The sequence below is a fragment of the Rattus norvegicus genome, chromosome 4, assembly GCF_036323735.1.
Source record: "Rattus norvegicus strain BN/NHsdMcwi chromosome 4, GRCr8, whole genome shotgun sequence".
NCBI lineage: Eukaryota > Metazoa > Chordata > Mammalia > Rodentia > Muridae > Rattus > Rattus norvegicus.
The window spans coordinates 154,397,467-154,406,307 of NC_086022.1; the positions used below are offsets into that span (position 1 = coordinate 154,397,467).

The window sequence follows — 8,841 nt, forward strand, 5'->3', positions numbered from 1 at the left end:
AAAGTTGATTAGAGCAGGAAAGGGGGTTTGGGAAATATGTGCACTGACAGAACGTTTGCCTCACATGCATTGAAGCCCTGCCTGGATCCCTACCATGCTCCCCACTGCCCTCAAAAATTAGCAACCCTGCCACTCTGTGGCAAGACAGGACAGGGGCAGAGAAAGAGACACAAAGAAGGCTCTCCTTAGCTCTCAATGGTGGAAGGAAGTCCCAAGTATGTTCTCAGAGGCCAGCGTTCCAATGAGTCAGAAATCATAGGTTTGGAGGGTGAGCCTTCCAGTCAGTAAGAGGAACCGTGGGATGACTCCTAAGACTCAACCACAGAACCCCCACTCGTAAGGATATACTTGAAGCTGTTTGCGAGGGCCTCACTAGGACTTCTGATCTGGTCCCCGAGTGTAAGTGTGTGTATGGAAAAATGCAGTGTTACCTCAGTCCAGCTACTGAGGAACTGGCATGTCTGTGGAGTGTAACAACGCCTGTTTAAGGATGAAAATAACCCCTTCCTCCCAGCAGAGTGAGCTGCTGGTTGCGCCCGAAACCCGCTCGCTGGCCTGCTGCACAATGACATTATCTGTGGTTGTTCAGAGCTCGATTAGGGCAAACGTCTCCTGAGTACTTTCTATCTATGATCGAGGCCCCGTGCGTGTTCCGGATGAGCATTCAGGATTCGCTTCATTTAATCCTTACACCAGCCCTGGTAGGAGGCTCACAGGTCGGGAAGCCCCAGTCAGCAGGGCTGGGTAACCCCGCCGAAGTCACCTCTTCACACTGGCACCTGACACACCTAACCTGATTTCCTAAGCACTGCACATGGGGGATTAGACTCCCTCTTTCATCGTAAAGACATCCATGCTAATGTTAATGGTATTCTGTCTGACACGGTTTCTGATGACGAGGCTAGGAACGGTCAAATATTACAGGGGTTGGGGGCAGGGCTACACTTCGGATTGAGAATGTAACTTCTTTTCATGTCTTTGGGATACTATTTCACCTCACCAGACAGGCTTCTGCAAAGTTTTCAAAGCCGCTCCTAGAAATACACAAACAAGAAGACAAGTGCCAGGTATGAGTCACCCCTGAGTCACCTGGGGCTGTGTTTTGTCAGTGGATTGTGAGAAACCTCTGGGTCTCATTTCCACTCTGCACATCCTGCAGGTAGGAGCGGCACCGGTCGCTGGCTGTGAACGGCCCTCAGGCACAACGCCTCCCCTCGCTCGATCCTAACAGCTCCAGAGTCAGGTATGGGGTAGCCGTGCATGGAGGGTTCATTTACAAAGGGAGAATAGAAGCCACGTTCTGCTTCATTCATGGCTGCAAGACCCCATTTGACACAGGGGCAGAAATCCTAGACTTCTGATGCCCAGTGCCCTGATTCTCAAGCCTTGGGGTCAACATGCCTTTGCCTAGGACTCCCTACCTCAGTTTAAACTAAGTCGACAGATGCCCAACAGGAAAGTATCACTTTACACACTCCATTTGGCAAAAATCAGGCCATTTGCAAGTAAACGACACAAGGTCACCGTAGGAAAGCTTTATTTTACTTAGCCCAGCATTACCATTATTTTGTACCATTTAGAAAGAGAGGTGCTCCCATTTAGACTGTGACACCAGGTTGCCTTGAAGGCACATCCTCGTGTGCGTTATGTTAATGTCCTTAGCACTCATGTTGCCTGGAGTGGCTTTTACAAAGTGGGGACTAGAACTTGGAATGCAGAGGCAGGAGGAGCTCTGAGAATTCAAAGCCAGCCTGGTCTGTACGGCGAATCCCAAGCCAGCCGGCGCAGCACAGTGAAACCCTGGGTCAAATAAGCTAATGTCGAAAACCAAAGCAAATCACAGACGTTTACTGAGCACCCTTAGCTCAGGTGCGGTTTGGCTCTGAGGAAGCATCGAAGGACAAGACAGACACAGGGGCGGGGCAGGCTTGTAGCAAGGGTTGACGCGTAGAGAGCTCAGATGGCGGCAGAGCACAGGCGTTCACGCAGCATCAAAGACGTGTCAGGGGAGAGGCGTGTGGAATGAAGCCTCCTGGAGCATAAGGCAGGCTGTGAGGGGTTCTGCGGGCCACGGTGTTGGTCGAAAAGTGGGGAGAGTATTACCAGGAAGTATGAGGGGTCTCTGTGTAGCAGAAATGATAGAGAAGTAGAAGCTACGATGCGTTTGCCATAACCCAGTCCTTGAACCATTCATTCCGCTAGAGTTGAAGTAAGGCACAGAGTGGAAGACACAGCCACCGGGCCTGGCGACTTAAAGGATTTTAAGGAGGATTCGATCCGTCCTCCTAGGTGTGGCACACTGGAAAAGGGTCTGATACAGTGGCTAGCTGGTTGGCCCTGCTCTGTCAACCACAGATCACGGCCTAAGAGATCTGTGTTCACTAACTATCTTTTAGTGCAAGGACCTGGACAGCAGCCGGTTTTTGACACTTTCAAGGTTTTGGTGTGAGCTTTAAAACCATGAACTCAGATGTCTTTTGGTGGAGATGTATTTCTAGGTCCGGTGTAGGTCATGGGCCTCCGTTCACAATTGGGGTGTGTGTCTGTCCACATGTGTGGGCACGGGCAAAGGTCACTCGACACCTTGGCTGCAGTCGGTTTTCTTCTCCCCATCTTCCCTTGGGTTCCAGGGACTGACCTCTAGTCATCGGGTTTTATGTAGCTCCCTTACCTACTGAGCGGTTTCCTTTAAGGGCTGGTCGGCCTGCAGTGAGTGCCACAGGTAAAACAGGGCAGCTTCTATCTTTTTCTTTCTTGTTTCTCTTTCTGCTTTTGCACAACTGGTAATGGAACCCTGAGCCAACCCTTCCCCAGCAGCCTCCATCAAGTCAGTAGTAGTCAGGACAAGAAAGTGGTCCTTAGACCTCATGGTCAAGCTCAGAACAAGCCCTGCAGAACTCCAGGCATCCAATGGACACCACACACCAGCTTCATGAAAACCTGCCTCTGGCCACACAGAGGATAGGTATGAAGGTATGTTTCCAGATGATGAATGTGGAAATGGGGAAAAGGAAGTCGGGCGCCTGCCTCGCCTAAGCCTCACCTAAGCCTCGACTAAGAGTGCATGCATAGCTGGGAATGCTGACTTGACACTGGGCCCATCCCCAGGCCCAGTGAAGAACCATGGAGCCTCAGCCACAGTCTCTTTGGCCCCAACTTGTGCACACTGACCCCGTGTGCACACTGGCACACTTGTTCAGAAGCAGGCATCAGATCCCTCGGAACTAGAGTTACAGATGGTTGTGAGCCACCATGTGGCTGCTAGAAACCCAGGGCCTCTACTAGAGATGATGTTCCCTGCTGAGCCATCTCTCCGGCCCAAGCTTGTTCTTACTCCTGGCTCAGAATGTTACTCAGGGTCCCCATCCCTTCCCAACCTTCCCTACACCAGCTCTTGCTTCTCTTGGGAGTCTCTACTTTCCAGCTCCTACTTGACATCTCCATAAGAGTTCATCACCTTGACCGATGGGCTCAAATCCCAAACAAGATTTCTGTGCAGTATTTAGTAATTCATTACTCTAGCTTTCCCAGGAGAAACTTCTCAAGAGATGTGGGTAAAGTGTGTAGTCCTGAAGACACACCTGTGATGGGTCTCAGCTATGCTCTATCCTCCGCAGCCTCCTTCCCTCTGGGACGAGAAGGAATCAAGCAGACCAGGCTCCTTCCTACACCATCCACTAGCTCAGGAACGGCCCGCAGGAAGGCAGGAGAGGCACAGCCCGGAGGTACCGCCACTCGGGGCCTCCCACGTTGAGCTCAGGGCTTCCTTACATTAAGAGTGATCACGAGGAGGATGAACAACATCAGGACCACCACGAGACCAGCCACCATTGCTTTACGAACGTTCTGGGCTGTGCTCCGTTACTATTTTCAACATCGGTGAGAAGTTTCTCGGCAAATTCTGAGTAAAGAGGTATTAAACACTGCCCTCCATTGGAACCCACGGCAACTGGAGCTTGGCGTCTGCAGACAAATGGGCGGCGAGCTTTGGGGTCTGAGGCTGGTGAACCAACTTTCTAAGCCACTGCCTTTTCTAACCCAAAGGCAGTCACCGCCCACAGACCTGAATAAATCACTCTGAGCTTATGAATCACATGGACGAGAACAACCACTTAGGAATTCGTTTCTAGGTTCAAGGGAGCTACTGAGAAGGAAGGTCTATAAACTGCCAAAGAATGAACTCAAAATAAAGACAGACGAGCTAACGTTTTAATTAAACTTTAAAATCCTCAAAGCAGTGCCTAAATTGTAAGACAATCAGCAGAACAGGTATCTGTCTCCAAGTCACATGGAGGCACAGACAGACAGACGGTCATAGTGATCAGGACGCCATCTAGCCACAGAGGTCCCTGCTAAGCTGGACCTGGAGAACACCTAAGTCTCTAGAGGAGTGACCACAAAACTTACCCACGATACCGTGCTTTTCGAAACACTAACCGAGAAAGGACAAGGCCCAGACCCTCCTGTCAACACCCTCCCTCACCTTCAAGGGACACACCTCTGGACTCCCACTGGCCTCCCATCCAGGCCTGAGGCATAGCACAGTGACTTCCACCAATTACAAGGGCAAAGTGTAGAGGAACAGGGGTCAGAACTAAAGGGACCTTTGAGACAACCTGATTTACAGAAAGCTGGTAAGTGCCAGAGAAGAGTATATACACAGACACATCCTATCTCCGAAACAGAAATAAGGACAAAAATCCAAGGGAAAACCAAGACACAAAAAAAGGCCACACAGGACAGATAGGTTTTGGGGATTAGGTACTGGAGTTTGGGACTTCCGAGTTTAGAAACAAATACCTCTTTAGCATCCTTTAGTGCTGGTACCATACTGACCAAGAGAACTCCAGAACCTGAGAGTCAGTGCCTCTGAGGGCTTACGGCAGCCGTCTCTGGGGTGCTTTCCTGAAACCTTCTTACATGGCATCTGGAAGGGTGTCAGGGCGAGGCTCCCACCAGTACCGGCCCAGGTTCCAAATCAGGCGGCAGGGAAGAGTTGAGAAGAAAGCCACAGGGGTGGGGAAGCAGGGAGGACAGAGACCAACTTTAGAAAGTCTGAAAGAAGACTCACACGGCACAAAAAGACCCAACTGTAACCACAGGGACGAAGTCGGGAAACACAGCCACAGCAGTCAGCCAGTGGTCAGGCAGACACAGAGCCAGGAGGTCAGGCTGGGATTCAGAAGGCAGAGGGTTTAAATTTAGCCAGGTAAACAGGCGCCCAGGGGTGGCACGCGGCTTGGGAGAGGCAGAGCAGTCACCTGTCCTCTGGCACCACAGGGAAATGGCCCAGACAGAACTGAATCCATTGCGGGTCCATTTCTGGGACTCCACCAACACGCTGCTAGGAGAGGCATGCAGGTGTGTCTCAGAGAGAGGTTCAGGCCCTCATATTGGTTATCGTCTCTGAACCCTGGATTCCCTGAACTCCCAGGTACAGTCTGAAAACACTGAACAGAAACCAACCTCGGATGCCTGGGTATGAGACTCCCACCTTTCTCCCCACACAGGGATTTGTCAGATGTCCTGCTGTCCCAAGTTAGAGAGGCTTGAATTACAGCCACTGCCTATGACATCACAACGGAAGCCCCGAGGGCTGCATGAGCTGTGGGGCTGCTGGATGCTGAGGAGATTAAGGAGTTGATGGTAGTGGTGTGGAAAGGAACCGGGGGAGTAAACTTGGACTCGCAGACTGCTCCCGCCACACTACAGATGTCCGGAATACAGAGCCACCCTAGAAGTCAGCCAGAACTCACCGGCCTGGCCTCTGCCCCTTTGAACAAGAACAAACAATAAAACTCTTTTTAAAAACCCTGTTTGGGCTAGGAATGAGCTCAGATGCTGATTACTTGGTTGGCAAGATCAAGGCCCAGGGTTCCAGCCCAGGGCGTAGCAAACAAAATCTTTGAGCTGCCACTTGGGCTAAGAGAAAAGCAGCCCAAGATATTTTTTTCTTTTCACAGTGTATTCCAGCAATTTCAGGAAGATTGTGTGTGTGTGTGTGTGTGTGTGTGTGTGTGTGTGTGTGTGTGTGTGTGTGTCTGTCTGTGCTGGGGATGGAGCCCACGGCCTGAAACACACACTCCACCACTGAGCTACACTTAGTTTTTATGCTTCCTAGACAGAAAACTAAGGAAAGGATCGTTTCTGACCAGTAAGAAGCTCTGGAAGGTGGCACGATTACACATGAACTGTAGAGGTGTTAGGTTCAAGTCACCTTAAGCAAACACCATGTCTTGCATACTTAAATACTCAGAGCATCGGAGCCTGGGAAAGCAGGAATTCCACAGATGGGAAAGGGCCAGCAGGCTCTTCCAAGCCTGGATGAGCTCCCTTGGCAAGCAGATCCCCACACGGTCACAGGCTTTAAGGAGAGAAGCGGAGAGGGGCAAAAAAGGTAACAAGAGCTGGGCATTAACCCCAGCACTTGGGAGGCAGAGGCAGGCAGATCTCTGAGTTTGAGGTCAGCCTGTTTTATAGAGTGAGTTCCAGGACACCCAGGGCCACACAGGGAAACGAAGTAAAACACAGAGGATGTCTGTCATGGTGTCTGCCACCTGCACCTGTTGCCTAAGAGCCCTGGCTTCAGGTACAATTCCTTTCTTGGGCTCTTGCCCCTTCAACATCTTATGAAGACACAGCACTGCCTTCCTCCTCAGGACACTGGCCCTCAGTGTCTCTGGGCATTGGTTTTGCCCCTCCTCCTTGCTATTTATAACTACCAATCGTGTGTCAAAGGGAGATGTGACACTATTTTGAAATAAAAGGAAACCATCTGCCAGCCTTCCCCACCCAGCCTTGCAACGAAGATGGCGTTTTTTTTTTTTTTTGTTTTTTGTTTTTTTTTGCTAGGTCAGGCCTATGGTTGCTGGACTGGCATCTCCAGCCTGTGCCTGAGATCAGGGTCTCAGCTTTAATAAATAAGCAGGCTCTCCCTGTGAATCCACACAGGTACAGCGGTGCGGGAAGACACATCAGCTTTCTGAGAGTGTACCCACTACTCAGGAGCCCTGTGCTGCCTGGCCAGTCACAAAAGAGGAACCCTAAATGTCCACAAGGGCCTGCCTGAGTGCTGACCTCTGGCGAGGAGTGAGCCCTGCTTGCCTGATATCTTTGCTCCTGACTGACAGCCGGAGCACCAAAGTTCTAGCAAAATGGGAGTCTTTCTCTGAGGTAGTCTAAGTAGTACAGAAGACTGCTAACCTGACCCTGGGCCTTTTTCTTCCAGGTACCAGGCTGAAACTGCCAATGTGGCCTGGTAGCAAAAGGGACCTTGGCAATGTGGGCAAACATTTCCTCCCCCATCAACTCACTGAGCAACTCACCCTGGGCCTCAGTCACCTCAGTTTCTCTGCTCACAAAACAGAACCGATTGTTGTAGAAGCGAAGTGAGCAGTGTCTAACAATGGTTTTTGAGGATGCAAGTACCCAAGAAAGTTGGGTCTGACCAGAGTGTCGGGCCAGATATGCTCCGGGACGCACCGCAAGGATGGAGAGAGAGAGATGCGGAGGAGCAATCGAGAACCAGACAGCACCACGTCTCCAGTGTGTGACCCGCTCTGGCCTGGGGCAGGAACTTGGGCTAAAGTCATCCCTTCACAGTACCTGTCGGAGACACTCCGCGCTGTTCGATCGTCGCGCGCAAAACTGCAGCTGGGCCCCGGCGAACCGGGAAAAGCGGAGCAGCTCCGGGCCCCCCCTCCCCTCGCTTCGCAGAGGCGACGCGCAGCGCCCGAGGTGCCAGCCCCGCTCCGGGCCACGCGCCGAACGAGCGCCGAGCCCCTGGACGCTCGCGCCCCACCTGCCCGCGCCAGGCACCCGCGCGCGGCCCCAGCTTTGTTCGCAGCGGCCCGCGGTGCCGGTCGCCGCGCGCCCCTTTCCCGCCACCTGGCCACACAGCGCCTTCGGCCGGCGCGGGGCCGACTCCTGAGCTTACCTGCCGGGGCTGCGGCGTCGGGTCGTCCGCGGGACCGGACAGCCTCTGCTCAGCGCGCGGGCCGCTCGCGCAGCCGCCCCGCACTCCTCATCGGCGGCCGGAGCCTGCCCGCCCGGAGTGCCGAATCTGTCCTGAGGGGCGCAGGCTGCGCGGGCTGGGGTCCGGGGAGACGCGGCGTCCCTACCGTCCGTTCAGGCGCCGCTGCGGCCGACGCCGCCCCCGGCCTGGATCACGGGACCCCGGGAAGTTTCGGCCCCGACTTAGCGGCGCGGTTGGCGGCCACGGCTCGAGTGCAGCGCCGGCGCGGGGCGCGCGATCCCGGGGCTCCGCCGCCTGCGCCCCGCCCCGCCCCGCGCCTCCTCCCCGCCCCCCGCAGCCCGCGGCCGCGCGCGACGCCCCCCTCCGGAGGGCTCCTCCCCGGCGCCGGACTGGCCCCCGCACCTGCCTCCCGCGCCCCTCCGCGCCCACCGTCCCGCAAGCTCTGCGGGGACAGTGCACGGCAACCGCGCGTGGACGTGGAGCGCGGACGCGTGACTTACCCGTACCCTTTGGAGTCCGGAGCTGCGAAGTGACCCGGGAACTATTTCCACTCTGCAAACCCCGGACGGGACCCACACAGGCAGGTCGCAGACTGGGACTCTGATGCCTGGATTGTTCTAGAGGAAAAGGCTTCTGTCAGGACTTAAGGCTGAGTTAGTCTCCGGATAAACAGGAGGCACATAAAAGGACTCTGCCGTTAGTAGCTTGCAAAGGTCACTAGAGGCCAGTGTTTGGCCTTAGCTCAGGACAGAATTTAAACACTTTTATGGCAGTTCCTATAGTCTGTTAGTCTGTTACCTCACAGAACACCACAGTGAGCTGAGCTGCCCAAGGAACCGGAAAAGGTGAAAGGAATTAGAAGAGGC

At 53.7% G+C, this 8,841-nt stretch overlaps 1 protein-coding gene across 2 annotated transcripts in view; it reads right to left on the bottom strand.

Annotated features, from left to right (window-relative positions):
- Nucleotides 1–8,615, bottom strand: part of Wnt5b (Wnt family member 5B) — a 124,230-nt gene extending 115,615 nt beyond the window's left edge. Inside the window, exon 1 of one of the 2 annotated variants that reach the window (XM_039107158.2) lies at nt 8,476–8,615. The gene's annotated coding sequence lies outside the window, so the exon portion shown is untranslated. Of the gene's footprint in view, nt 1–7,936; nt 8,076–8,475 lie in introns of those variants that run through there. The other variant, XM_039107157.2, reaches the window with a different exon arrangement.
- Nucleotides 8,616–8,841: the final 226 nt, after the last annotated feature.